Here is an 8267-nt window from a genome sequence, read left to right as displayed (position 1 = left end):
GAGGTGAGAACAGCAAAAGGCTCTATTTTAATGTTCTTAATGAAGGATTCTGGGGACAACATTAAACAAACTCATATACCATCTTCCAAAAGAATTATTTTGTAAAACTGATGCCTAGGGTATGGTAAACGATAATATAGTAAAAACCATATTTTTATTTCTGGGACATTAAAGTTCTAAATCTATTTATTCATGCTGCTTTGAAATACATTCCTTGATTAGGAATCATTGTCTGCCATAGGAGTGAGGAAGGACAACACTCAAAGTAAGAAGAAGCGAAAAATATGGAAAAATTAACTCCTACTAGGTTTGATAACACATATACAAAAATTGAAATGATACAATGATGAGCATGGTCCTTGCACAGAGATAACATGCAAACTTGTAAAGCATTCCATATTTTTGTTGCAAGAAGAATGAACAGGTCTACTTTAAGCTAAGACAATCCCCATAAGTACAAAAATTCTACATAAAGAGAGCACAAATCCCCAAAACAACAATCTCTCTCAATGTCAATGGACTAAATGTGCCAATTCAGATCCACAGAATAGGAAGATGAATTAGAAAACTGAACCCAACATTCTGCTTCCTGCAAGAAACATGTCTCAACAATCAAAGCACCCATGGGCTAAAGGTAAAAGGCTGGGAAACAAGTTTTCAAGAAAATATCACCTCCACAAAGCTGGAGTGGCCATACTAGTATCAGACCACATGGACTTCAGGCTAAAGGTTAGCAGAGACAGTGAAGGTCATTTCTTAATGATCATGGGATATGTACATCAGAAAGAACTCACCTTCCTCAATTTATATGATCCTAATGACAGACCAGCAAAATACTTTAAAACAACTTCTAATAAACTTATAGAAAAACATTGATAGCAACACAATACTAGTAGGAGATTTCAACACTTCTTTGTCACTTCTCGATAGATCAAACAGACTGAAGCTCAGCAAGGAAATATTTTTTTAAGGGAAGTAATGAACAACCGTTGGCTTAGGGAAGAAATCAAAGAGGAAATAAAAAGTTTCCAGAAACAAATGAGAATGAGGACACGAGCTACCATAACTTGTGGGACACAGCAAAAGCAGTGTTAAGAGGAAAGATTATAGCTCTGCCAGAATTCATCAGGAAGAAAGAAAGGGCCTACCTGAATAAATTAGAGCTCAAGATTTTGGAAAATAACCAACAAAAGTAGTCCAAACTAGGCTGGAGGAAGGAAATAATAAAACTTGTACCAGACATCAATGAGCTAGAATCCCAAAATACAATCCAGAAGACCAATAAGAACAAAAACTGGTTCTTTGAGAAAATAAATAAGATCAATAAACCATGAGAAGCCTCTCAAAGAAACAAAGAGAAAGAATTCTAATAAATCGAATCAGAAATGCAAAGAGGGGTATCCTAATAGAAAGTACAGAAATCCATAGGATCATCAGAGATTATTTTGAGAATCTTTGCAGCAGGAAATGAGAGAATCTTGAAAAAATTGATAAATTATTGGATTCCAATTACCTCCCAAGGCTGAACCAAGAAGATTTGGAATACTTGAACCTATCTCTACCAAGGAAATTGAAATGATGGTCAAAATTATACCCCCAAACAGAATCCAGGGCCCAGATGGATTCACTAGTGAACTATTTCAAACCTTTAAAGAGGAACTGCTTCCAACACTTTTAAGATTTTCCAGGATATTGAAGAAACATAAATACTCCCAAATAGTTTCTATGAGGCAAAGATCACCCTAATACTCAAATTGACAGAGACACCACAAAAAAAGAAAATTGCAGACCTTTTTCCTTTGTGAATACAGATACAAAAACTTTCAAGAAAATACCAGCAAAGAGAATCTAGAAACTCAACAAAAGATCACACACTATGACCAAGTAGGTTTATCCCAGGATGCAAGGATGGCTTAACATTCTCTAGTCAATCAACAGAATACACCATCTCAATAAAATAAAGATAAAAGTCATATGATCATATCAATAGACGTAGATAAAGCATTTGATAAGATCCAGCACCCATTCATGATGAAAAACTCTCCACAAAATGGGAGTTGAAAGTACTTTCCTCAATCTAGTCAAAGCAAATTACCACAAACCCACAGCAAGTATTATTCTCAACGGGGAACAACCAAGGCTTGGAGCAGAAATCAATGAAATAGAATTCCAGAATACAATCAGGCACAAAACAAGTTACCCAATCTCAACACTCCTATTCTTCATAGTACTTGAAGTACTTGCCATATGATTTTGGTAAAAAAAAATATATATCAAGGGCATCCATATAAAAAAGGAAGAACACAAGCTTTTACTATTTGGAGATAACATGATACTATACTTAGAAAATCCCAAAGAATCTCCAAAAAAGCTCCTGGGAACAATAGATTTGTTTAGTAAAGTAGCATATTACAAAATCAATATCTGGTACTACATGGCTTTCCCATATATTAATAATGAAAGAGAAAAAAGAGATAGAGAAAAACAATCCCATTCACAATAATACCTCAGAAAATAGAGTATAATAGAATCAACTAAAAAGGTTAAGGAACTATACCAAAAAAAAAAACCTACAAAACACTACTTCACAAATAAGAGAGTATATGAGGAAATGGAATCACATCCCATGCTCATGGATTGAGATGTTTAACACTGTCAAAATGCCAATACACACCAAAGCTCTATAAAGATTTAATGCACTTTCTATAAGGATACACATAACATTTTTCAAATAAATAGATTAAACACTCTTGAAACTCATACAGAACCATAAACTCCCATGAAGAGCTAAAGCAATCTTAGGTAAAAAGAAGAAGGAAACACCTTCCCCAACTTCAATCCCTACTACAAAGTTGTAGTCATCCAAATACCATGATATTCAGATAAAGACAGGCCTCAGATCAATGGAATATAGTCTAATATCTTGAAGCTGGCCCTCAGATTATTATTACCTAATCTTTCATAAATGCTCAAGAAATATGAAGTTGAGCTAGGAAGTCTCTACAGCAATTGGTGCTGGGAAAACTGGACAGCAACATTCAAAAAAAATGAACTCAGACCTCTTTATATTGCCAGGCGCAAAGTCAGATCAAATGTATTAAAGACCTCACTATCATACCTGAATTCTTAAGATTTATGGAGAAAAATGTGGGAAGATCCCTTCATGACATTAAAGCTAAGGGAAACAAAAAAGCAAGCAAGCAAGCAAGCAAGCAAGCAAGAAAGAAAGAAAGAAAGAAAGAAAGAAAATAAAAATTAAAAAATAATGCTGTTTGCAATGCTAAGCATCAATCCCAGATCCCAGATCATCATTTTCTTGCTTTTTTGGGTCACACGTGGCGATGCACAGTGGTTACTCCTGGCTCTGCACTAAGGAATTACGCCTCACGGTGCTTGGGGGGACCATACAGGATGCTGGGAATCTAACCTGGGTATGCCGTGTGCAAGGCAAATGCCCTACCTGCTGTACTATAGCTCCAGCTCCCCCCCTCCCCATAATTCATCATCCTGAGGGCCTCAGATTTTTACCTTCCGTTTAGAAACTTCATCTTTACATTGATACAGTAAATTGAAACCACAGAACCATTGAATGGCATGTTATAATGGTAGCAGCCATGAGCAAACATTGATAACCCATAAGTTGTCATGAATGAATTCTGTCTCAGAGGCTTCACTTCTGAGGATACCTGTCACTACCTCCTTTCTGTTACATATTCCAGGATCAGAATCTACATCAGGCCATCAGTAGAAATTGTCCACCCGAAAGCTAGCCTTCCACTGGGATCAGAATCCTTGATCCATGTAACTTGTAATTTTTCATACATGATTTCTTGACCTTGTTTCAGGTGGAGGCATCCAGAGCATAAACTCAGCTTTCCTGTTGTTTCCACAGGAAATCCAAATACCTAAGGATGTTATCATTTCTAACGCCACTGTTACAGATTTTTTTGGAATCCCACGGTAAGATAATATCATTAATGTTATAATATTACTGTTCTCCATAGTTCGGATCTCCCCAAAGATCTCTCTACCCACCTCACTCCAAGTGCAGACTCCAGTTTATCATGCTCCTGAAAGTACTTCTAATAGTTTCACTCAGGTTCTCCCCTAAAGTGCACAAGTTAAGTTCATACCACTCCAAATTCTTATTCCTAAACTACCAGAGTAGGCTTGGTCCTCAAGCTCTTATTCTCATTAGAAGAAATACCGTGCTCTCTTTCTCTATGTCTCTCTTTCCTTGCTTTGTTAAATGAGAGTTCTCGCTTGAACAAATATTTCATTCCACCCCACACATGTTTCACAAGTTTCTGAGTGTTTTTCAGTAAAATCTATTTAGCTTCACTAAACTAAAAATTTTAAAAAACCAGAGCATTGTTAAAACCAATATTTGTATCTTTTAAACCACAAATTTTGAAAATGAAAGGTGGAAAAGCAATGGAATACTACTCAGTTGTATGAAGTGAAATCTTCTTATTATTTGTATATAAAATGGATAACATGAGGAAATTATGTTTAGTGACAAAAACCAGGCAGAGAAAGAAAGGCATCCTACAAATTCAGGCATGCGTGGCATATAGAGAAAACAAATTAAAAGAATAATATGAGACAGACAAACGTCTAAAACATTATTTATATTCTATGATTTATAATTCAATTAGTAATGGTTTCTAATACACATAATTCCAACATGACACTCCTCATTCTCTCAAAGAATAAACCCTCCCTCTCCCCCAATCCCCCAGAATCCCTCACTCTCAATCCCCTGACTCAATTGTGTGGATCAGTTCTCCCCTTACATTGCTCTTGAACCTTTGTTTCTACCTTGCTGTGTTTCTTTACATCCCACATATGAGAAAAATCTCTCTGTATCTGTTCATTTCCTTAAGGCTAACTTTACATGCATGATATCCTCTAGTTTCATCCAATGTTGAAAATTGCATAATTTTGATATTTTCAAAGCAATAAAAACAAACTTTAGAACTATGACACTATTTAGTTACCAGATCGAAAAATATAATCAAAGTGGAAAAACTGAACAATGGTGAATGACAGAGTAGGCCTTTCAGTAGTGAGTGTAATATGATACATGCACGTTGATTCTGCATAATTCTAAAATTTATGAAATTCTATAATGTAATTCTATAAGGTAATTTTACATAATCAAAAAAGTATTTCAATAATTTACATTTATCTATGATTTTGGCGTATCTTTTGTGTCAAACTATCAGAAATAAAAATAATGTGAGATAGAGATATGGTCTATCACTATACTTTTAAACAAGAGAAGCGCTAAAAATTTCTGTGTCTTGATGAACTCTCATATAAATTGACTCCAAAATCAAATTAATATACTCAAGGAAAAATAAAAGTCAACCAATTTAATCTTTTGCCTTCACTCAGGTTCCCATCTGCTGATCTCTCACAGACAAAAAAAAATTTTACTTTATTTTTTATTTAAATTTTTATTAGTGAAACACCATGATGTACAGTTGTACATTTACAAATTTTTGTGCTTGGGTTTCGATTATACAATGATCAAAGGCCCATTCCTCCGCCAGTGCCCATTTTTCACCACCATGGATTCCAGTATCCCTCCCACACCAATACCCCCCATCCCACCCTGCCTCTGTGGCAGGGCATTCCCTTTTTTTCTCTCTCTCCTATCGGGTGTTGTGGTCTGCAAAAGAGGCATTGAGTGCCAATCATGTTCAGTACATAGTCAGAATTTTTATTTTCAAAGGATTTCTTGGCAGAGGTTTGGGATTCTTTGCTAGAAACCAACTCCTTTTCTTCTGCTTTTTTTTTTTCTAGAAATATATACTTATACTAAGACTGATTAGTCATGGCACCAAATTGACAAATGTCCCTGTTTTTACTTCAGATCTGTTTCCTCATTATCACCAATTATTAGCAGTGGATAGAAAATAACTAGCCCAAAATTCGTGGGGGAAAGAGAAATGTTTATGCTTACCATAGTTTGGAAAATCCCTGTCACTAGTATAGTGACATTCATCTAAATTTGTAAACACAATGATTATGAAGAGGTAAACTATGACTGCCACTTCAAGAAAGAACGGGCCTTCAGCAAATATCCATGGTTTCAGAAGGATGGCTCTGGCTTGGATTGGGGGCAAACATGAGAGTGTGAGCTACCGGCAGTTAACACATGCTCTTAGGCTATGTGGTGATACTGCTGAGAAATGTGGCGAGCCCTGATTAGGTAGGGTCATGGTGGAGAATGGAATGATGACAAGAAAACAGAGCAACAGGACAAGATGATAGATTCCTTTGTATAAAAGTTTTCATCTCTAATGTATTAATCTGTGAAAAAGAGAACCAACTTTTTATCATTTTCCTGGCAATATATTATCCTTACATATTGCTTCAGGAAAAAAACGCTTCACTTGTTAGATATTATAGCCTGAATATCTGTGAGGTCTTTGAACTCTTTCTATATATACAGTGCTGATGACTGAAACCAATCTCACTATTTAAGTATCTAAACTGCAATGTTCTCACCATTTAACTCACTAAACTCTGATGGCTCCAAATCTTCTAAGATCAACTTTCATCTCTTCCATGATATCCAGGCTTCTCTTCCCAACTGTCAAATCTCCCTTTCTTTCTCCCTCTTTCTACCAACTATGATCTCCCTGCCAAAATTTGCTAAGACAAGCTTTCTTGAAATATAGATATAAGTTGACTTCTCTTTTTTTTTAAATTTAGGCAATTTTGATTTTCAAAGTCATTTATAATGGAGATTTGTCATACAATACTCCAATTCTAATCACACCACCAGTGTCTGCATCCTTCCACCAACAGATTACACATTTCTCCCTGCATTCCCACCGATTTCCTTGACAAACACATTTTGAAGTTTTACTATTGTACTTTGGGTTCCATACTTACAGTAGTGTTGGCATTGGTGGTTAAGACATACACATCAACTTTTTCATGCTGGCCTTCCTGGATCAATGCCCACTGACACCATGTAGGGGAAATATATGAGAACAAATCATTAAACTCCAAATTTTTCAAATAATCTTTAAACAATTCTAATCGAAAAGAAAATAGTGAGAACTGGAGGAGACAACCTCTTGACAGCCTGCAAAGTCTTTTCATTTTTCCACATTACAACAGAAGTAATCAGTGAAGGAGGTCTGTCATCACGCAAGTTAGGTGACCCTGCTGAGGTGTGGTCAACAGGGTGTTTTGTGCTCTTCTCTCCTTCCACCAGAAGTCCCAACCCTATGATTTTTGTCTCTTCAGTCCGCATAAAATGGAAAAAGTTTTACCACACAGACATCCATGTAATGAGCCAGCCAAGGTGATAAAAATAAATTTCAGCAAATTCATAGGTTAGTCATGGTGGTAGAAACTAAATATCATATTTTTGTATTGAATCTGCAGGAGACACATATTACAAACCTTTTCATGATTCAGTTTCAATCATAGGATATTTTAACACCTAACCTCCACTAGTATACAGTTCCATTGCTAATGTCCCCAGTTTCTCTCCCACCACTCCCTCTCCCAACCCCAAACCCCACCTGACAGCCTGCTTACTCTACACTATTGCAGGCACATCTCTCTCTCTCTCTCTCTCTCTCTCTCTCTCTCTCTCTCATCCTTTGGGCATTATGGATTGTAATACAGATAGTGAGAGATTCTCACCTTTATTCTTTTACCTGCTTTCAGGACTCAGTTCTCACCCAGAGTAATCACTTCCAACTATCATTGTCAGAGCGGTCCCTTCTTTATTCCAAATGCTCGCCTTCAGCACTTGTGGCAAGCGTGCAACCATTGACCAATTCTCTTGGCCTGTGTTTCTGCTATCCTTGGGTATTAGTCTCATATTCTGGTTTTTTATATCCAAAAAATGGGGTAGTCCAATCAGTATACCCCTTTCCGTCTGACTGATTTCATTGAGCATGATATTCTTCCCTGTACATCCATTTATAAGCAAATTTCATGATGTCAGTTTCCTGCCAACTGTGTAGTATTCAATTGTGTAGGTATACCATAGTTTCTTATGGCTATTATGAATAGTACTGCAGATGGTATTTCTGTTATAATTCTCATGTTTAATGTAACTTACATAGGAAAATACTTCCCAGGTTCCAAACCTACAGAATCCACTCACAAACACAACTTTTTTTACTTTTTTAAAAAATATAATTTTTTATGATGCTTTCTAAAAAACGGAAGCTATTAACAAAACTCAGGGAAAGCATATTCTATTAAAGACAAAAAAAATATCCTTAAGA

At 36.0% G+C, this 8267-nt stretch overlaps 1 pseudogene; it reads left to right on the top strand.

The window, feature by feature from the left end:
* The first annotated feature begins 307 nt into the window (after window positions 1–307).
* LOC130033851 (uncharacterized) lies at window positions 308–404 on the top strand (annotated as a pseudogene).
* The last annotated feature ends 7863 nt before the right edge of the window (window positions 405–8267 follow it).

This window comes from Sorex fumeus, unplaced genomic scaffold (assembly GCF_029834395.1).
Source record: "Sorex fumeus unplaced genomic scaffold, SorFum_2.1 ptg000054l, whole genome shotgun sequence".
Taxonomy (NCBI): domain Eukaryota; kingdom Metazoa; phylum Chordata; class Mammalia; order Eulipotyphla; family Soricidae; genus Sorex; species Sorex fumeus.
Note: the sequence above shows the minus strand (reverse complement) of the source record. Positions and strands in the feature narration are given on the sequence as shown.